Below are 23,104 nucleotides of genomic sequence, written 5' to 3' on the forward strand. Positions count from 1 at the left end.
AATCCCGACTTATTGCACCATGCGCCCTTGAGTTTACAAGCTGCAAAAATACAACAAAACCGAGAGAGAATTTTTCATGCATAATGCGGAGATGGAAAGGAAGAGGATTCGTGGGGGTGGTGAAGTGAAATAAACAAAATGCAGATAACGCGATGGCAGCTGTGCCTTCCCTTCATTCCAAACAGGCTTTGCTGTCAGCAGAGTTTCCGGTTCAGTTTTGCTGCTCGCCGACTAGCGCCACCTGTCGGCCACTGATGTCGCTATAAAGTTATTTTTTGCTTTATATTTTTTGTTTATTAACGTTATGCCAGGTAATCGAAGAGTAAACTGGGGATATATTAATTTAATAAAAATATTATTCATTTTATTTGTTTTTGCACTTACTATTTCACTCATTTCTCAATTAAATCTTAACCACAAATTAATAAAGACCTTAAACCTCGTTACCTAATATTCGTAACGTTTTACTACATTACATTTAACATTTATTTTTAAAGAAAAAGTAATGCAAATAAATTGCATTTTTGTTTCGGCAGCCACATTTCATATTTGTATTTCCAGCACTTTTACTCCTTTGGGTTTTTTGTGTTAACTTTTGTTCAGCTGCTTAACCCCATAGAGCCAGGAATTTATATTTTCCTGGCTGCTGCAGTTGCTCCTACTGCGATTTGTATTTATTTGCGTGTAAACTCAGTCACGTTCGCTGGGGAAAAAAAAGGGGAGTTGTTGCTGCAATCAGCGTTTTATGTTAAAAAAAAACAGAGGATGGCGAGGGAGCTGTAGAGTCCCCATTCAAAGGCCGCTCATTTCGGTGGGTTTTATTTTCCCAACTTGTCTCCCATTTTTCCGGCTCTGCCATGCACAAAGGTGCATAATTTTAGTTAATTTTTGGCATTTCATGCACGAATACGTTTTTGGGTTAATTTACGTGCGGCATTCAATAATTGTGCCACTCCTCGTCCACGCGCCACCCATGGTTGCAGAATGTGACAAACAAATTTAATTAAGAGCTAAATGAAATGGAATTTATGCTACGCGTGGGCCGTAATATTTTCGGCGACATAATTTGATGAATGTGTGTACCGTTGTCCGGGCAACAGGTGCACTCAATGAAATTGTCAATCCAAATTAAACGCGAGCTCAGCGGCATGTCTGTCGGTCAATTAATTGTTATTGAAGTTTCAAATGCAAACATTACTAAAAGGTACATATAATAATAATATTTTCATTTTTAGAAGTTTACAGTTACGGTTAAAGACGGACTTGGCTAGATCAATCTTGACAAATTATATTCTTTAAATTAAACACCTCACCATTTACCCAGAAGCCGCAAAATGATAATAATAAAATTAAATTACACGAATCGAGAACGAATTAAATATAAAGTTACTTTTAAGACAATCCCCAAACCCCAAACTCGAAACTCATGGACTCATATGAATGTCAGAACAATTAGGCAACAGTTATCTGTCCATTACACCAAGAAACTCTCCGGATAGATACGAGATGCAGTCTTGCCGCCCTCGCCCTCGGCTGTCGTCATAAATTTTGCGACCCAAGGCATTAAACAAACTAGGACAAAACTCATTTGGTAAACAGGCAGGATATGCAGGATGTGCACAATGGTCTGGGTATGCGTGTGTGCAGAGTATGTGTATATGGGAGATTAGGCAGGTGCACATGAAAAAATGAAGGTTAAAAAGCTTGAAGAAAATATATGAAATTTATAAAAAATCTAGATTGCTAAAGTACACAACAAATTTCAAAAGAAATCTTTTGTTCTTGTTTATAAAAAATTATATTTTTTGTTAGAATTTCTCTCTGTGTGCCTGCCAGCTCTATCAACACACTGCAAGTGTTGCAGTTGTGAATCTTGAAAGTTTCGGCTTGGTTTTGCCAAAAACTTTTCGTTACCGCTGCTGCCTGCTGGTCATGTTGCCATGGATTTTGCTGTAGAATCTGCATCGTTTTTTTGTCTTTGAGAGGACTTTTGCATACACCACGAGTCGAGCCTTTAGCCTTCACAGCGACTTTGGGCCGCAAAAGTTATGGCTAGAACACATCGAAAACCATGTAGCTTCCAGGTTGCGGTCTTGCTGCGAAACGGAAAAGAGCCTGGGCGAGCCAGCGGCTGCGAAAACTGTGAAAACTGCGAAAATGTGTTAATTAGCCGAATGTGAGGGATAGTAGTGTGTGTGTATGTGTGTGTTTCGTTTGTTTTTGGGAAAATTAACACTTGTGTGTGTCAAGAGCAAGACAACTAATTAGCCTGTTTATGGTTAAGTGTGAACCTAATGTAATGAAATGCCCCAAGGGCCTATTTGGATCTGATATTTGATATTTATTTAAGGCCATGATTGGGGGCATGCCTTTGGCAGAATCATCACAGTGAACATTATGATGGGGTTAACAAAATGGGTATTACAAATAAGAAATTTAAATGGAATATTTACAAGATTATAAGGACATTGAAATATTTATAATATAGTTTTAGCTAATAATAAACATAATCTCCAGCTTTTAAAAACTCTATTGAAATGTTTGATATTTTTCCGAATTAAGAGCCGCATGTGCGCTAGTTCATTAATTTAATTGTGAAGTCACAAATTTAACTCCCCACAATTGATGATGCTTGTGTTGCTGTCTTTTCCATGGCTTTGCCATATCCAACATTCCACTCATTTGATTTCATTTGTTATCATCATCAAGTTGATCTGTGTCGGAAATATTGGGAGAGAGGAGACTTTGGGGGTTTTGGTCTCAATTTGCGTCTGCTTCTGATTTCTTGTTTGGCTAATTTATGCGCTTCGCTGGATAATAAATTTTATATTTACGTTAAGCAAAAACAAACAGCAGAAGAAACGGAAAGTCACATCGGACTAACCATATGTTGTTCTCTCTCAGCCATCTCTGTCTGCTGCCCCTGACAATATGTCATTTGTTCCTAAATGCGCCAGCGTCCTTCGCTCTTCTGTTTTTTTTTTTGTTTTGTGTCCTCTTCCTCCTCCTTTATAAATATATTATATATCCTTTGTTGTTGTTTCGATTCCGAACCATTTGTTATCGAATTTGTTTGTGCTTATTTTGTATGCCGAGCGGCGCAAGAGTCGCCGCCCGTTCTGTTCTGTTTCATTTGACGGGGGTGGATGGAGTTTCGAGGGGGTCCAGCAGAGTGCCATGGGGCGACATGTGTCCTTGTGGGCTCTACACGAGCTCCTCCGTCCCACCAACGCTGGCAGCTTCCTCCCCATCGCCCCAAATATATGCATGTTAATTTGCTGTGATTCAATAGGTTCCCATTGAGTTATGGTGACATTAGGCATGGGGAAATCCTCCAGGGATGAGCATTCGTTTGCAGGATTTTCCGGGCCACAGAGAATACACCACTTGATGGTTGAATAAATACAAACGAATTAACTTTAAATGATGGAGAATTATACGTACATTTTTAATCGGTGTAAGAAATCCTAATTAGGCGCTTGAGCTGAGGTTTTATTATTGATAAAACAGGAATCCAAACTTAATCAGGAAAGGAAGTAACTAAGTAACTTATTAGAATTTACCGTGAAACTTTCTAAAAAAGCCAGACAAATCTTTCTCCGATAACAATAATGATTGCAAAACTTGAATACTTTTCAGCAAATCAATATTTACTTCCTTTTCGAATTTCAATTGACATTTTCGCAAGCCGATGAGCAAGTTTTACTCAGAATTATTGCATTACACAAATTAAGTAAACTTGTTCCCGGAAAACTTGAAATTCATTTACAAGTAACTTCAATTGATTTCACTTGTTACACTCTTCCCCGTCAGCGGCCCGGCTCACTCATCCTTGGGCCTCCGTCTCCCTGGGCATGAAATTATGTTTAACATGTTTTCAAAGGAAATTCTTATAAATGTTTATGCATTTCCGCTGCTGCGCATCCACAAACTGCTGTCGATATACCGAAGCTTATTGAAAACTTTTACAAACTGTTGCCCGATTCCTTGGGGGCATTTTATCTTTATGCCAGCCAAAGCCGCCAACTCGACCCGTTTTCTGGGAGGTCAGGGTTCGCCTGGTTCGAGGAGCAGGGTGGAAGGTTGCAGGCCCCCCAGTTTCCAGTTATTTTCGTACATAGATTTGTATATGTATAAACAGCTTGTAGTTGTAGTGGGAAAAGTGCTCGGATTTTGTCTGTATTTCCGGCCTTCTGGGGCGGCAATTGATTGGCAAAATATTGCGGTTGGGAATGGATCTTTATCGGTTATTTATGCCAAATCACGAACTTGCCTTGATTAGCTTAGCTTACTTTATATAAATTATTCTAAATTATCCAAAGATTCGTTTGGGAACATAACATATATAGTTTGTAAAGTTTAGTTTTAAAATTAAAGTACTATATTGTATTTAAAATTAAGTGCTTAAGTTAAGGTCCTTTTTACAACATTTTAAACAAATACTTATGGTTAATTCTAATTTTTCCAATATAAAATATATATAGAGACCCAAACACAATGCCTTTTGCTGCGCATCCCAAAATTAGGTATTTATTTTTTGCACTTGTGAAAAATTTGCATTTACATGCAACATATGCCACATCAGAATGTTGCATATTAATTCTTCTTTGTCTTTTTTCCCCCGTTTTTTGTTTTGCTGAAATGTTATTTCGCCCAGCTTGCTGAAAACATTTTTTGTTTTTATTAATTTCCGCCTCAAGTTACAGGAGGTTTCATTCATTTCCTCCGTCGCCGGCCGGCCGCCTCATCTGGCTGTTATCCTGCGCTCCTTGCCAGCAATGTAAACTTTTGCTTAAAACAAACAGGCCACGTCACGTGATGGACGGTCAACAACTTCAAGAGAACCAACAATCGAGTTGACGGTCGGCTTGATATGTAAATCATATAGCCAGATGTGTTCAACATTTACAAAGCCCTCTGTTCCCATGTTGATAAATCATAATGTGCGAAGGGGAAGAAAGGGTCGGGTCCGTCGTATGATGGTGTAATGTGTAAATGTATTATGTGCAGCACAAAAATTTTAGATTTATGTAGCATTATTTTACATTTTACCGGTGGAATGCGGTTTCCTTTGGGTGCGAAATGGTTGCGGATTATTTATAATGTAAATTATTTAATGCCCCTTGGGTCCAGTTTAGAAGCTAGGATACAGCTAAGCTAAAAGTTAAATATATGAAATATTTGTTAATTTATGCTGTAGGAAAATATACATTTTTTAAGAATTTTATTTAATAAAATAAGGCTCTTGTCTAAATTAGACTCGGTTCGATTGGTCCAAATTATTATTATCATTAGCTTTAATTTTTGCAAAAAGAATATTTACAATATCGATATATATCGTTTTTCGCCATAGTTATTAGTGCTTTCCACAGACAAAATGATCGGGCTCAATATCGAAAATATGTTATCTTTTAATCATATTTATTATTGGGGTGGAATTTACAACAAAAATTGTGTATATATTTATTATTATCAAACATTTCGTATATAGAAATAAATGGTGTTCATAAAAAATATGGTAAGATCTGATTTAACAACTTTTTGATATACAATTTTACATTTATGTATCGGTATTATCGATAAGTATTGATATTATTATTTTCAAAATATCAGAATGAAATGTTATTTAATTTATTTGTCTATTGCTTCAGTTAAATTAGTAAGATACAATAAAAAGAAACCAAGGTTATCCTAATACATATGCGGCACTTTAAAATTTCGATATCAGTATCTATTTATCGGTTGTTTAACATTTCTATCACACAGGATACAATACTATAGTTTGTAAAAAATAATTATTTTCATTTTTCTAATTAAAACTTATTGCCAAAATGAATACTTAGGACACTCTAGGATAATTATATTTTCGTTTTAATAATTCCTCCAAACTTCACTTTCAAATGGACCACCCCAGGGAAAACCCCAAGCTTATGTCCCGAGTCTGAGTGCTTTCATGAGCTCCTTTGACCTCTTCAAAAGACTACACAGCACTCCTGTCTGGTCAAAGTTTTTTTGACATGAAGACTAAATTTTTTAGCTAAGACCGAGACACACTCTCACGTAGAACATTTTCCACTTTTCCTTTGTTTCCGCATGCACAAAAGTTGTGCATTTCATGGCCCATTTTTTATTCGTGGCTGCTGGCTTTAAAGTAGAACAAAAAAAAAAAAAACAGCTTGGTCCGGCTGAGCATCCTTGCTGCACCTGTTTCAGCTGCAGGAAGCTGGCACGGCACAGTCGAAAATCCAAAATCCGGCGCTTTATGTTTGCGTTAACGTGTGCAAAATCTGATGGTTGGCACTAACTTGCGGATTTAGGTGTTGAAAATTATGTGTAAAATGTGTCACAGTTAAGCTCCGCCATGTTCCTGGCTAAGTTTTCCAGGGCGGGCCAAAGTGGGTGGGCGTGGCCGCGCTACGTGGCGAGTGCTAAATGTCGCCCAAGGCCATGCCCCCAAGACCCGCCCAGCTCCCGCCCATGTCCCCCCCCGTTTCACCCAGATTTTCTCATTTCCCAGACATTTTCCCAGCTACGCATCCAGCAGGTCACATTTTCGAGTCATAGTTTTCAGCGCCCCCCCTGCATCGCTGCATATATGCAGATGAGCAGGACACACATAAAGACCGAGGAAAAGCGGGGCAAAGCCGAGGAAAACTGGGGGCAAGCCGGGGGGTTTGGTTGGTTTTTCGGATGGCGAAGCGTGTGCATTATACAAATGAGTTTATGCAATTTTCGACTCAACTTGAACTTTGCTCAATTTTGGCCCGGCTTCAGGCTGCCAGCTTTAGTTTCAGATTTAATCGTTTGGCCACAAATTATCGGGGAAGTTTGATTAATCTATATAAAGTTTTTATAAGTTTTAAGATTCTTTTAGGAAATAATAAATTCTTGATTTAAGAAAGTATAGAAAAACTAAAGGAACATCTTTCTTCTTGTCACACTTTTTTAAATACACTTTCAGCAATAAATTACAATTTTCTTTTAATTTGTCCACGCGACTTTTATCTTTAGCTAATATTATTTATCCATTAAAGCCATTATGTGGCCCTTATGAGTACGTGCCTCTTGTGTATCATTAGTCTGAGAGGAAGCAATATGTCCTCTCAATCTCCTTTGGTTTCAGGATCTCAACACCTGCTTGGCACGTGCATCTGATCCACCGCATAGGGGCATGCACGCCAGGCCATCAGGACATCCGGCTTTGACCCGAGCGAGCTTCTGTGCTTCTTTGTAATTAAAATATTTATTAAGCACTTTTGGTGCAGGCAACAAATTAATACCAGAGGCCACCTCAACATATTGCAGGAGGCTTGTTGCAGGATCATAGCAACAATTACAATTTATGAAATAAAGTTAAGGACATTGTGGAGCAGAGAGGAAAATAATTTCAAGATTCTTTACGTTATTTGAGAACTAGTAAAGCTCCAATTTTAACTTAAATATAAGAGTATGGTTTATATTGATTTACAATTTATGATCATAATTATTTCTTCCAGTACAGAAGCCCGCAGTTTGCCTTTTTTTTTTTCGAAAGCACCGCAGTGCCGTTGCAACAGCAGTGTCAACATTGCAGTTGCCTGCTGCCAAGTTGGCCAACTAGGCAGAAGCGACACAGACACAGTGGGCTGCCAGGGAGCTGCTAACAATCCAGCGCCAGTTGGACGAACAGCTTGCCGGGATAGGCTCTCGGAAAATGCAGCTGCTCCTCCCCACTTCGGGGAGGCCCATCCACTGCCTTCATACTTTCTGTGACAGCAACAAAGTCTGGCGTGGAAAATCTAAAATATTTATGCGCCCAGAATGGCGTCATGCAACGGCTCGCATCCATCGTCCTGCTGGCACTTCCTGCGAGAGCTGTTCGTCAGAAAAGTTGGACTAGAAAAAGGGGGTGGTAAAAGTCATACAAATTCAATGAAAAATTGAAAAACTATTAAAATTGTAAATGTAAGCAAATTTGCAATTGAATATGAGTTGTTGAAAATATAAATTAAATAAAGCAGGGAAGTTGAAATTAAATAAAGGTTAATGGGAAATAAATGAATGCAAACTGAATTAAATAAAATAAAAAAAATAATATTAAACCTAGCGAACTTCAACAATTTTAATTGAAATTATTTGGTTAAGTGATTTGCTTAGCATTTAATATTAATTTTAAAGTAGGCCTGGCTATAGAAATCAACAAAATTTTAGTCTATTAAAATGCTTGTGTTTTTTTGTTTTCATGTGTATTTTGGGATTGCCGTTATTATTTTTATAGTAGAGGCAAGCGACTGGGACAGTTAATTTGAAGGTAAGCTTTTAAAAATATATTTTTATTTTATAAAAAATAAATGTATATAAAGTAGATCAAAATGTTCACATTTTTCAAGTAAACCACACTAACAGGCCATGCAAAATAAGCCAAAAAATCAATTAGAACATTTAAATTGACCACAGGCAAAGTACCAACTTAAGCGCATTAAAGATAATTGCAATTTGTATTATGTAAATTGCCAGTGCGAAAAGTAAAAAGGAAAAAAAAGGAGAAAAACGTTTGCCCGAGGAAAAACAATGAACAAATTAAGTGCGTGACCCCCGACCAACCGAATATTTCTTTTTCAATTTGCATTTTTTTTTTTTTTGCGCAACACAATTGTGATAATTGCTTTCCAATCGATAGAGCAGAAATGAAATTCAATCATAAAGTCGACCAATTTCCTTCTCTCCAACCCACTTTGTCGTTTCTTTTGCATAAATTTATGCAAAACTCTTTTTACCCCCACCTGTGCACTTGGCCTTTGAAAAGGCCCACCTATTCGGCTTAATAAATAAATTAGATGTTAGTCGAATTGTTGCAATAAATCGGCGATTATTGGCGCCATAATTGGTTTTAGTGATTTCACAAAATTTGAATTTAAATCGAATGTTAAAAAGCAACCAAAATCGTGGTTTTATTTTATGAAGCCTATTAAGTATGCGTAAGAGCTCTTAAATTGATAGCGAATTATTGTGCGCGAGGATGTCCGGCTGGAAAATAATATCCGGAATTTTAGATAATAAATTGATTTTTTGTGTTTTTCGTTTTTATACAAATTATTGAGCCAGCTTACAGTTTTTTTTTTTACTAACTAATGGGAAATCAATTTGGGACTTTTTTATTATATTATTTAAATTAATTAAATGTTTTGTTTTTTAAAGATAACCTAACTTAATCGTACTATTTTAGATACAGCTGAGTCAGGCGAAGATAGTTTGAGTTGAAATTAAGTTTGTGTTTTACATTGTATAGTCTTCCTATTAAGGGCAACCATAATTTCATGAATCCTAAACCCCAAACCTGATTGTCCGAGAAAAGCTCCGATTGTCTTTCCCAATTTCCCACCCTGCCAGAGACACTCAAAATGGTACCCGGAAAACTGGGTCGACAGTCCAAGTATCTGAAACCGATTGGCAGCAACGAGGGGGTTGGGGCAATTGAAATGGCCTACCAACCTGGCCGAGACACACACACACTCGCACACGGAGCAGAGAGGCCGGCTCACACCGATGGGGAAACCGCAGAGTCCCTACACGGTAATTATCTAACAAGATTACGCAAAATGTGCCTCCCCAGTGATGGAAGCGGAAACAACGACAGCCGTTGCCGTTGCACAGGCAGTGGAAGCGGGAAAAGCTCGGTTGCACTTTGAAAATAAAAATATTAAAAATTTATTTAATTATTAATAACTTAAAAATTACATAATGCATCTAATATTTTAAATTGCAAATCAGTCGGAATAATGACTTGAGAACTATAAGTAATGGCGTTTATTTTTATGAAACTGAGTAATGGCATAGCAGAAGTTGAAGTTGTTTTTACTTTATCTTTTTTAAAATTTAACCAATTTATTTCGTTAGTTTAACACAATTTTAAATCCTTGACCCATTAGATTTTAAATTATTCGATAACTTATAATAAAACTAATTTTTCTGAGTGTGGCACTATTCAGAGGTATGGTGAAAAGCGGCGGGCGGGTGAACAACGGCTGATGACAGTGGGCAGAATGCAAAATGTTGTTAAGTCGCTGGCAAAACGCTCCGATGCACAAGTGGACTGTTGGGTTGGTGGTTATGGTTGCAAGGATCCAACAGGAACAGGATCGCAGCAAGAGGAAGAGGACAAGCCGTTTGGGGAAACTGGGGAGGCCCGGTTGGCGTTGGATTACGGCTCTTAATCCTGTGAATTTCTCGCTTTTACAACTGGCTTAAAGTGAAAGTGTGTCAGTCTCAGGTGTCCTTGCATCTGCTGACGAATGCCGCCCGCAGTGGGATGAGCCACAGATGCGGAAATCATTCCTTTTCCCTGATGAGACAAATGTTTGGCAAAGTATTTTCCTGGGGGGAGTAAATTGGACTGCGACTAAGCGATTTTCGGCTGAAGAAAGAGCAAAAGTTAAAGTGCATTTCAAGTTGAAAGTTGGGAAATGAATTGGAATTTAAGTTGAGGACTTAAAGGATACTACTAAAGGTCACACTTATATTTTAATATTTTATGTATAAACCTAAGCTCCTGAACAACCTCTTCTTTTATTTGCTTTCATTTGAGATTTCCATGTTCTAAATATCTTGCATTGAAGTCAATATTTTATTTTAAACCCCAAGTGACTTTAAAAAAGTTCAAAAACAATTTCCTCACTACCATCCATATACATTTACGTTGAATGCAATTTTTATAAACTCCAGATGTACGTGTAGTCACAACCTGCATTCGATATATTTTATGTATATTGTTGTGGCTCTTTTTTTCTGTCGTGCCAAGGTCCTGAGAATCCTGTGTAAAACGCGGATCAAATGCAAATTTGTCCCTTACTTCCATTGCTTGCACTTTTTGTTCATTTTGGCTGATGCTCGGTTTGTCCTGCGTTTGTTTGCCATGTGTCTACGTCTGAGTATAATCCTTATTCTACTTGGGTACGGATTATTTGAATATACTTTCAGATATTTATAATATGCAAAAAAAAAGTCTGCTGTAGACATACAAAGCCTGGAAAGATGGCCAGGTGTATCAGTGAAACATTTTCGCAAGTACATTTAATTTCTAATTGAAAAAAAATATTTCTTTTTATGTATTACCCGATTGAATCACTTGATAGACCCACAAAAATGCCCAATATTGACACGATCCGCGTTGGATTTGCACGATGGTTTTGCCTGGAAAGATGGCCAGGTGTATCAGTGAAACATTTTCGCAAGTACATTTAATTTCTAATTGAAAAAAAATATTTCTTTTTAAGTATTACCCGATTGAATCACTTGATAGACCCACAAAAATGCCCAATATTGACACGATCCGCGTTGGATTTGCACGATGGTTTGTTTGTCTGCCGATTTGGTGTTTGGTGGACAAATTTCCAAAACGTTTTTGTGTTAAATTTCTGCGGCCGCGATTTGCGGTGGCTGTGCAAATGTTTTGTTATATAACGCCGCTTTTAATTGATTTTCCATGTGCGGTCTGGTTGGTAGGCTGGCTGGCAATCGTTATAATGAACTGCAATTAATTTAGGACACTGCGATTGAAAAAACCACACAACAAATAAAGAAATAAATTGAATGGAATTTAGTGTGGATTGTTTTACACAATGAGTAAGGTGGTTGTATGTTAGAAAATACTTGCTGTTGGCATTTGCGAATATTTCAACTCCAAAGGTAAAATAATTAAATATAAAAAATATGAACCTAATATTTTCATAACAATTAATTTTCTTTTTCTTCTTGATGATGCCTTTATATACTAAGACCAGATGGGAGCAAACCAGATCAAGGTAATCCCGAGAAACCGCCTGAAAGGAAACCAAGTCAAGGCCAAAAAGGGCTTTACGGGGTGAAAGCAAACCACATCAAAATCAAGTCAAGTCAAAACCTAGACAAACACACTTGTTAGCTTATCATGTTACCCATGTTAAGCGTATTAATGGCAGCGAGGACGACGACAACGATGACGACAACAATAAAAGGGCGTCAGCCAGGCAAGGAACCGAGGAGCAAACAAGCAAACAAACAAATATCAAGGACTCTGACTGAGGATTCGGGACGTGCAGGAGAAGAAGTGAAATATTAATAGCCAGCTACTAAAATAGCAGAGGCAAAAATCCAAACACAAGACACAAAGAATCAGCATCGGGGCCAAAGAACCAACGAGTTTTGAGGTCTCAAGATAAGGGGAGTTGGGGCATTAGCGGGTTTGGGCTTGGCTGGTGGCTTTAAGCCACTTCGCAGGTTCTGGCTCAGACGGAAAACTTGGTATGCAGCCAACCGTGATGCCATCACCCACATTCCGCGTTACTCTAGCTCAACTCCCACCACCATTGCCAACCATTCCATTCCATTCTCCTGGTGGTTTGTGGGACCGAGCTTAGCCTCAAAATTGTGTGCGGATGCCTGTTAATGTGTCATCTTGCCAGGATTCGCGTCTGTGCCTTTTATATAGTCTACATATAGAGTGTAACGCAGAATTTATGTCTCTGGCAGTCAGGGAATTCATTAGTTTCAGAGCCGAGTGAATTGATTATAACTTTTGTTAATTGCGCTGAAATTAAGCAAAGGGAAAGAATACTGCATGGAACGTAGGTTTTGTATTGAATGACCAAATTGATTGCTAAAATTAAGCAAATATAAATAAATATTTAAGCTATTTTAGCGCCCATTTGGGTCCATTTCATTTGGAAAAAATTTTAAATTATTTTATCGTCTTGCGGTTTAAGAAAATTCTATAAAGTCCAACTGCATTTAAACGAATGGCTTTTTGGAACTTTTTTCGCCCCAACTGGTGTTTGACTCTTTCTAAACATTTTGGCAAAAACTTTTCCGACCATGTTTTTATCGCACGCGCTTTCTCTTTGTATTGTTTGGCCTTTTTAAATATGTATGGGCATAAATTGCCGTATTCATTGACAACACAAGCGTTAAGCCAGGGGGCGTGGCCATTTGTCATGTTAAACGTTAAACACAAACCAAACAAAGGCCAGGAGTCTCGATTCTGCCATATATTGACATATTGCCGGGCTTTAGTTTCCTGTTTTTGATACGTCTGAATACTGAATACTGGCCACCAAGCGACCGCGCCATAAAAATAATCAACATAAATTGTGAAGAGGCAAACGCAGCCGGGCAGCAGCTGGAAGGGGAAACAATAGCAATAAAAATAATAAAGCAAAACAATGCCAGAATATTTATGGGCACTACGTTAGGCCCTGCGAAAAAAAAAGAAAGATTGTTATGTGCCCAAATGACTGTGAAAAAAGAGCTCCCCTCGCCCTGTCTGCCTGTCTAAATTTACTTTTGTCTGCGTCTGGCAGCGTAAGCAAATCAACAAAACCAGCACTGGGCCAAATGCTGCACTGGGAATTGGCATCAGCAAACACACACACACACACACACAGAAACTCCAGGCACATCCACTTCACACTCCCGCACACTCAGGCCCCCAAACCGAACCGGCAATGCATCGTTAACGCTAATGCTTGGTTAGCAACAACAGTTAGTCCCGATCTCCCAGCGATTTTCCTATCCATAAATTTACTAAAAATTTGGTGTTTTCATATTTATTTAGAGAAGAACTATCAGGGGATAAATAAATTGCACTGCTGAAAGCTTTAAATTCGGGTAATTGTTTTCGGGAACAACAGTTTGCGGCTGAATTTTATTAAAGATAAGATAATTAATTGATTAATTATACTGACGGATAATAAATGTCTCGTATGTGCTTTGTTTGCCATTTTAAGAGCTATTTTACTTGATTTTTATTTGAATTTATTTATTTATTTTGGTCCTTCGAGCCGGATTTTCAATTACCATCTTTTCAATCTTCTTACGAATTCTTACTCTAAAATACATTATCTAGAAACTGTTTAAGATAATTAAACCATTCAGCCATTTTATCATTTACAAATATTTACCTTTATTCGTTGTTTGATCTAAACTAAAATTCAGCGAAAGTTTCGGCAGATCCTTATCCCGCTGAGCTGTTAAACATGCAAAGTCACTTTGTGGAGATTGCGAGCGTGTGTTTGCTTATATGTGCAAACAAATTAAGGCAAAAGCCAAATATACGGAATATGCAAATGTTGATGCTCTTAATGTTTGTTGCCACCTCAGCTCAGAAATGCGAAGAGGAGGAATTTTTCCTTGCGGTTTTTATTTTGATTTCAGTTTTTTTTCTGTTTCTCTTTTTTTATTATTATTTTGTTGTTTGTTGGTTGGCAACCTAAAAGTTTCTTTATGTAAATAAGAAATTTATTTTTATGTAAGCGCGAGCCTAAAGTTGTAAAATTGTTTGCTACCAGTGCCTCTTTTTTTTTCCATCTCCTTCATCTTTTGTGGGCCGCTGCTTTATGGCCGGGCGGCCTTAATTTAGTAGTTGGCTCTGAAGACGTAACTGTACATTAGGGAGTTGGGCTGCTTTTCTCCAGTTGCAATGTCTTATGATTGCCGGCTCTGGATAATGTTTACATTTCGCCGCCGCTCTTCAGCGTTAGCCTAACCTTTTGGAGTTTAATTTGCATTTTTATGCCGCTGATTTGAGTGGCATAAGTGTGAGTTATGCTCATAATGAAAGTGTAGGTTTAACGGGCTGACAAATTGTCTTAAAGTTCAAGGGATTTATTTTCTTTAAGGCTTAAATAAAGTAAACAAATATTAATATTTCTCAATGGTGGTATTTATATTTAAAACTCTATAAAACTATTAAAAAACCCAGTGTTTGTTCTCTGCTTTTTACTGAACATAAAACAAAACTCTTTAAAAATGAATATATAACTCATATTTATATATATTATCTCCACTCTCTCCCCCATCGATAACTATTAATATCGAAATAAACTTCGTTAATACCCGTTCAGTTCTATTTTGGTCTTTAAGCATTTCGACATTTCCTGATAAAAACCTATACAAGCATTTCATGTCTAACCCACATATCCCGGGAATCATAAAATTTTGTTGCCTACTTTTTCGGGCAACATGCACGCAAATTTTCGACAGCGAAACAAACAGGAAACCGAAACAGAGGGGAGGGAATGAGAAAAAAATAATAATAATTTACCGGAAATCAATATGGAAACTGGCGAAAAATACTCAAACGCGCAATCAGGGGTAAAGGCAAAGGCAATTGGCACTTCATCACTTAAGCACCTGAAAGGCATTTTTCACTTTCAATTTCGACGCAATGCCCCATAAAATCAAGCGGAACGCTGATGGAACACACACACACACACATACACCTCCAAGTGCGTCGCACCAACACTGGGGCAGAGATTGTCAATCGAGCAGCTGCTGTGCAATTTACACGCACGGCAGCCAAATTGACAGCCGGCTGACAAGAACAGCAACAGCGGCGGCGGCAAACATCGGAGACAACCATCGAGAATTGTCAAGCGCTGTACGTGTGCACTTTGGGCGCAATCATAAAAAACAATTGAAATGTAAAATATAACATTTGTTTTACTTTTTTCCCTTGTGCTCTAGGAACGGCAGGGTATATGGGAATTAATAAAGGGAATGTTATTGATTGAAAGTAGGGACAATGGCTGTCTTTTACAAAAGATACTTTACTTTTTGTTATAATTTCATGTTACTAAGATCAGCACTTCTTAAATATCTTAAATATGTATCCATATTTTTTAAAATATTTAAGAGTACACCTACTTCGTTAGATTTATATTTTATTGGCACCAGGCATCGTCTGTGCTGTATCTCCATATCACCTGGCGGCAAAAGATTCCGCTGGCTATGTTGTTGTTGCCTTCAATGCTTTTAGCAATCGCGCGCTGATTGCGTATACGACGAGTCAGCCGAATGCACACACAGCAATTTCTATTGTAAATTGTTCACATTTCTCACACGGGCTCAAACAAAAAAAACAACGATAGCAGCTCCTGCTATCCTCCAGCATCAGCAGCAGCTATGACGGCGGAAAAATAAAATAATGTATAAAGGCGGACCAAAATCGTCTTCGTCATATTTTTTTTGCCCAAGGCTGGCAAACAAATTTCGTTCATAGCCCTTTTGTCTTCGCCTCCCGTTTTTGCTCCTGCTCTGACCCGTCCTTTCTTTCTGGTTTTCCGCCTGAAGGTTTTGAGTGGAGAGGAAGTTGCGGCGACATGTTGTCAATAAATTGACAGCAATTGAAGGTTTATAAAACACTTTTTTCTGTCCTCTTTTGGGACTACGCCAGGGCAAAGGGGACCCCGAATGTGTGACAAATATTTGAGGGAAAATGAACGCAGACCCAAAAGCAATAAATTGTATGAAAAAATATGATTTTGTGCACCTTGTGACCAACTTTCAAAGTCTCCTACCGCCAACCCAAGTTGAAATTTATGGAACTTTTCGTTGTCGGGCGCTTTAAAGGGAATTCGGTGGGCCCTCGTTAAAAATTTGATTTTTCATTTCAATTTCTTTGGGAGGCCGAAACGTTTTCCCTGCCTGCTGACCAAATCCAATTTTCCGAGAATTAGCCTCTTGCCTAAAATTAAAGCTTGATGCTGGGTGGAAATCAAAGAGAAGCTATCTGCTCCTCAGCCCAGAAGTCGGAAGGACACAGCTCTCCCCCTCCGGGTGCCAGACACTCAAGTTGTAATAAGTTTCCCTCGAAATTAACATGTCACCGCCGAGAGACATTTGTGGTTTGGGAATGAATGTTTAACACTCGATCCAACTGAGTGTTAAAGTGTGGAACCTGTTTGTATTCAAGGGGTAGCTTTTCACTGTTGATTTTCGGCTAGAACTCCTTCTGTTAACTGACAGAGTTTTCCGCTCCTCGAAAAATTTCCCCTCCCAAAGTGTACAGAAATGTTGAGCCCGTAACTATGTTGTTTTACTTCGTTGGCCTGCTTAAGGCAACATGTGGCCCATCAGCATTTTGATTGACATTATAGTAGTTTTACAGTCATCACTTGAACTTGGGTAACTTTTGGAGAATGTTGGGAATATTCGATTTTAATTTCAAGTGGTGCGATTTTGGTACATTGTTCGTTGATGTTAGAAATTTCGAGCAGGGTAAATAAAATGTAGAGAATAGAGAGCATTTAAAGAGATTTTAAAGATTTGAAAAAGCTAATAATTTGATTCCTAATTCTAGATTTTCATTACAAATCGTAGAAAGAAAATCTTGTTTTATTCAGGAAATATTTTCACACTTCTTGACCTAAACTTCAAGGGGATTGGATAAGGGGGAAGTTCTCATTGTTCTTGCTCTTATTAAAAAGCTGTAACCTATTTTCTTTCGCAGAAAAAATAAGTTGATTGCTGGGCTATAGTTCATTAAACTTATTGTACATAGACTCTGGTAATTGGCAATTAATCTTGCATGTCGGAAATAATTATCAATGCCTCGACAGTGCTTTAGTTCTTTTTTTCCAATCACTAATTGGCAGTCAAACAATTGAAATAATAATGTGGAAAAAATGGTGTGACCTGAGCGATTCAATGTAGTTTGTTAATTAAACACATCAATGAACCGACAATTTGCCACTTATCCGGAAAGCGGGTTAGGGAATTGAAATACATATATTTTAAATCGGAATAAAAATCGATAATATAATAAGTTGTAGCCTTTGTGATGATTTAATAATTCGTTTATCATGTATGACTTATCCTGAAACGGTAGATATGTTGTTAACAAATGATCGATATAAATCGATAATATAATATTTAGTAATCGATATAATGTTCGGCATAAAAATGTTAAAAATTATAAATAACGCTTTGATAAACTTAAATATATTTACTTAATTACATACTAAAATTTAAAAAAATAAGGATATTTTTTTATGTATTTATAGATCGATAATTATTGGAATATTTGCCCAACTTTTGTTGATATACACAACACCTCCAATGCAGACATACCTTTAAATCTCACCCAGAGTGTGCGAGAGGGAAAGCACTGGTGCGAAAGAGTGAGAGTGTTGTATACACATGAAATTTTGATATGTTTACTTTGCTGGGGGGAAGATTTTCAAAGCTTGCCAACTGCTGAATAAAACATGAGACCTGCGTTTTGGGCTACTAAATTGGATTCGAAACGTAAGTGCCTTGGCATTGCCGTTGCCGTTGCCGTTTCCGTAGCCGAAATCGATTTGAATCAGGGCTACTTCAAATTACACCTGTCCCAGACTTTTGGCTAATCCCACAGGCCAGGGCAAATACAAACAAAGCGACGCACACGGCGAATTATGGCCAAGTCGGGTCGACGGCGTTGGTAACAACAACAAAGGCAATAGGAACTAATCTAAGCAATTGTGTTGGTCTATTTGCATGTCACACACGCACACCAAGTATCTATGTGCGCCGGTTGTTTGTTATATTTGCTAAACGCTTACTCCAAATACCCGTACACATGCGAATGCAATGCCAGTTGGAGGCAATTACAGGTGGCCTCCCCACCGAAAGTCATTTACATGAATATTATTTTGGGCAGCCCTTGAAGGAGTAAGGGTATTCCAGCTCCGGAATTCGATTCATGTTTGCTTAAGAAGTTCAACAAACCCTCAAAGAAGTTTCTACAAAAGATTACAAAGACAAAGAGCACTATTCCTGATGGTGTAAATATTATTGCTTTTTAAATTCTATTTTCAAGACTTGTTTATTTAATAAACTTGGTCAGAAACCGCTTTATTTTGAAATTGATTTCCAGAACAACCTTTATTATTGTTAAACTTGGCCATAGAAGTGCTTTTCGCCTGTGGAAATTGCCAAAAAGTCCGCCTCTGCCCTCTCTATGTAGTTTACACTTTCCCTCTCGGCTACTGCAGGCGGGAATACAGCAAGGGGCCCAGGACATGGGGCTCAGGACATGGGACCCAGGACACGGGACCCGACACTCAGTGGTTCTTTTGGTCCTTTCTGTTGTCGCCCAGTGGTTTTGTTTGGTTCGTTGTTTAGTTGTCTCTGGCTGCTGCTCCTGTTTGTCATTTGTTTGCAGATTTCTGTGTAGATTCTGTGGCTTCTTTTGGCGCTGGCTTAGTTTATTTATTGTTCCCGCTCTCTCTCTCTCTCCTTCAACTCCCCAGGACAAAGGGAAAATATGTCAAGGTGCGCCGCAGCAGGAGAGGCAAACACCCCATTTTTGTGCCATTAAGCCTGAGTAATGTTTGCTCCGGCCTTGCGGCAGACGTCGGCTCAATTTTTTGGCGACATTGTAAATAATGAAGACTTTAAGCTGGGCGAAATTAGCGCTATATTGCTGTGTGTGTGTGTGTGTGTGTGTGAGCGCCTCTTGTTTGCCTGTCATAATGAACTAAACACAGTGGCTTAATGGCCAAAACCCCACAAAAGAAACAGAAAGACGCTTCTTCGGCCTCCGTAATGAGAAAATGGTGAAACACATGTGTGCCTGACTTGTCAGGGCAAACGAAAAACCCTTTTGTTTATGGCATATTAATGAAGCAATTTATTCGGCGTGATTCATTCTGAATAATTGCAAAAGAAATCTCTTATAACTACGCATTTTATGGCCTATGAATATTTATGGGTGACTTGTTGATTCTAGAGCTCACACTTTGAGCCAGAAATCAAGCAGACATTTGAAACAATTGGAATTTGAATTAGATTACTTTAGATTTCTGATTATTTATTGTTTTATTTGCATAATAAATATTTTATTATGTATATTTTCTACAATTATTCATTTGTATAATTAATTGTTTACTCGAAAAAACGTATCTATTTTTCCTTTACGAACCCCCTAGTTGATTGCTTTCTAATAAACCCACCTCTACAATCTAACAATCAAAAACTCATTTGTTGGTGGCTTTGATATTTTATTGATTGCTTAAAATCACAATGAGTGAAAGCTATAGGGCAAACTTCCCTTCGAAGTATTTTCCATTCACAATAGAAGAGTATTTGATCTTCTTTTCTCACTTGTCTGGAATTCAAATTGCAAATGCACTTTGTTCTCCCCCTCGAAAAACCACTTTTGTGGCCGGCACTTGCCTCATTGTATTTTCTGTTTACGCTTGCCACACAAAAAGCCCTGCTTTACTTTATTTTATTTTATTTTATTGTATTTATTGTTGATATTTATTTTGATTGTATTTCTTTTCGTTGCGGTTGCACTGAGAGCACCCTTTTCTTGCCTTTTCTTGGCTTTCGGCTTGTTCCCCGTTTTATATTTAATTTTGTTTATGCACAACTCGAACACATATTTGAGATTTCTTTGGTTTCGAGAGAGAGAAAGAGAAGTTTCACCCCATATCTGACACTATTCAGACGGCAGCCTTGGCTGTTGTCCTGTCATTGTCCTGGGCTGCTGCTAGAGAGCTCGTCCTCCTATTGCCGCCGCTGTCGTTGTCGCTTTCCCATGTCGACGTTTATTTATGCAAATTTAATTTCCATACTAAACGCTCTGTGTGTGTGTATGGGGTGACTATGTGGGCACGAAAAATTCACTTTGCCTTGGCCATTTTGGCCTGATTTTACTTACTCCTTGTTGCTGCAGCTTCTGGTGGGTGGCACAAGTATTTTTCCGTTATTGCTTTTTATCAGCCTTGATAAGTGAGTGGGCTGTCGCTATTTTCCCACCCATTCCCCCTTTCAGGATGGTGGCAATTTTATTATACTGCGGCGTTAAAATTGTTTGCCTGCTAATAGAAAATGATTTTTTCTTCTTTCCTCGCCCTGCCACGCTCTTCATTTGCATGCCTTTGGCCAAGGGAGCAATGTCCTTAATTAAGTGGCAACACCAAGTGAAAAGAAGTGTGAGGAACGGCAGGGATATGGCAGGAGTAAGCTGCTTGTCATATGTGCTTGTTCAGTTGAGTGCCGTCTGAGCCATCATAAAGTTAATTTAAAATTTTTGCTGGCTTCTCCCCGCCCCGACCGTCAAGTTTTCCATTTGCTTTAGTTTTCATTCTCGGGCTTTTTGCATTTTTCCGGTTATGCCAGGGGGGGGGGGGGGGGAGGGGACTTTGCCAGAAATCGGTTTTATGTAAATGACGCTCAGTGGCAGATAAAACATTTTAATTTTTTGTTTTGCCTTTCTGCCTGCCCTGGCACTCTGAGTTATTGGCAAGAATACGCACAAAAGAACTTGGCATTCAGACTCATTTCCGCATAATTCAACACACCCACACACATATTGACCAGGGGCACAGGTTCTTTTTCTTTGTATGTTTCTCCCCTTCTTTTAGAGTTTTCTTTTTCCTTTTTTGTGGTTCACCAAAATGATTCAATTTGGTATGTGGCTATGTCTGCATTATGTGAAAATATCTGTGTGCCTCATGTGAATTCTTTCTTTTATTTAAATTCTTTAAGAGATTGGTGACTTTTTTTTCAATAAGTTATTTGCTCACCTGAAATTTGATTTAATAATAATTAAAATAGATTTTTTTCTTAATGATTCTTTAATAGCTAAAAGTCGATTTTCCATTTTGTGTTCATTTAAGCGTTTTAAAGGCTTTGAATTAAATTCTTTGAATTTTCAAATACCTTTTTGTAATATTAAAAATATCTTTTTAAATTATTTTTTTTAAATGTCTGCATAATTAAAATTTATAAAAATATTCTTTCTCAATAAAAAAAGTATTATGAATGTCTGCTATTTAATTAATTATTATTCTCTCCTTCAGACCGAACATTGAACTTTTTGGGGCAGCTCTTGACCTCTTGGGGTCCCTTGGCCAACACATGCCATATGGGACGCGGCGGGCCAGAGTCCAGACGTCAGACACAAGGTCTGTCTGTCGCAGCATGTGGCCTTTTTAGTGCACATAAGGGATCCACAATTTTTTGCTGGCAACTGCCGAATAGCTGGCTGAATGGCTTCCCAGAAAGAAAGCCAAGAGACTGCGTGTGGCATTCGGGGGATTGGGGATTGGGTAAATAAAATTCGTTGGCACGTCAAGTGGCGGTGTGAGCAGTTAGCTGCTGGCTCGGTAACTGGAAAGTTGTCACCGCGCCACTTCTGCTGCTTGAATTAATTTCTGACGGAGAGCGGAGCAAGCAGAACGGAAGTCCTGCCATAACGCAAAAGCAAACCGGAAGCGCCAGCAGAAGCTCCTGTTTGTCGCCGCCCGTCGTCGTTGAAAGGAGCACTTGGCTAAAAGGATTCCGCCGCAATTTGTTTGATGTTTGCTACGTGTTTTCAAAAATTTTCCTCAGTTTCAGCTTAGCCCCCCCTCTGGCCCTCCTTCCTTCGTGCGACAGTTGGTGGCCGAGTGCAGCAACAAATGCTAGAAAGGAAAATATTTCATGGGAAATTCTTCAAACTTGGCCGGGAAAACTTCGTTTTGTGTGCTTGTGGTGGCTTAGGATGAGGAAAGAAATGAGCATCCTATGGCGTCTGCACATCTATATCAATGTGTTTTGTGTGTGGGAGTGTATGTTTGTCCAATAATAAAGTGTCCCAAAAAAAAAGATGGAAAACTTTCGAAATGAGCTTGCAATAAAATATATTTTCTGTTCGCTTCCGTTTGGTTCTGCCAATATGATGAATATGTGGAAATTTGAATCAATAAGCAGTGTTCGGCTCGAGGGGGGAAAACTTCCTTCAGTTTCCAGATAGGCACAAAAAATCACTTCCCGCGCCGCAGTCAGTGAAAAGAACACCGGAGTAGAAATATCGAAATCGCGCAAGAGAAAAATCACCACCAAACGCAAAGAAAGTAGTCCGGGGGGGGGCGTGGTATTTTTCAATATATATAAAATCGTATGATCCGCTTTATTCGAGTTCTAATTAGGAATTAAAATGTACAAGCTGGAGTGGGAGATCAAACTAGCTAGGAGAGCGGGAGCGGCCGCTCAGCGATGCGACGATCGGCCAGAGCCGAAGCATCCGCTAGAAGAGCGGGAGCGAGAGAGCGAGCTGAGGAGCTTTGAAGAAGCGGGAGCGCTTCGGAGTCGCGGGGGGCGGGAACATAAGCTCCTGACCTGAACAAGCAGAGAAAATATTTTGGAACCAAGCCAAATGTTTACTTATTAAGCGTGATCTTTTTATATATTTATTTTCCTACGCCAAAATAGCATACTAAAATATTTTAGCTTTATTGAATGAGTATAAGCTTTTACACCCATTTTAAATAATAACGAACCAACTCCATTGTTCCTATTAATTTATCATAAAACCAAAAAACCAAGCAGAAAACAAAAA

The sequence above is a fragment of the Drosophila kikkawai genome, chromosome 2L, assembly GCF_030179895.1.
Source record: "Drosophila kikkawai strain 14028-0561.14 chromosome 2L, DkikHiC1v2, whole genome shotgun sequence".
Taxonomy (NCBI): Eukaryota; Metazoa; Arthropoda; class Insecta; order Diptera; family Drosophilidae; genus Drosophila; species Drosophila kikkawai.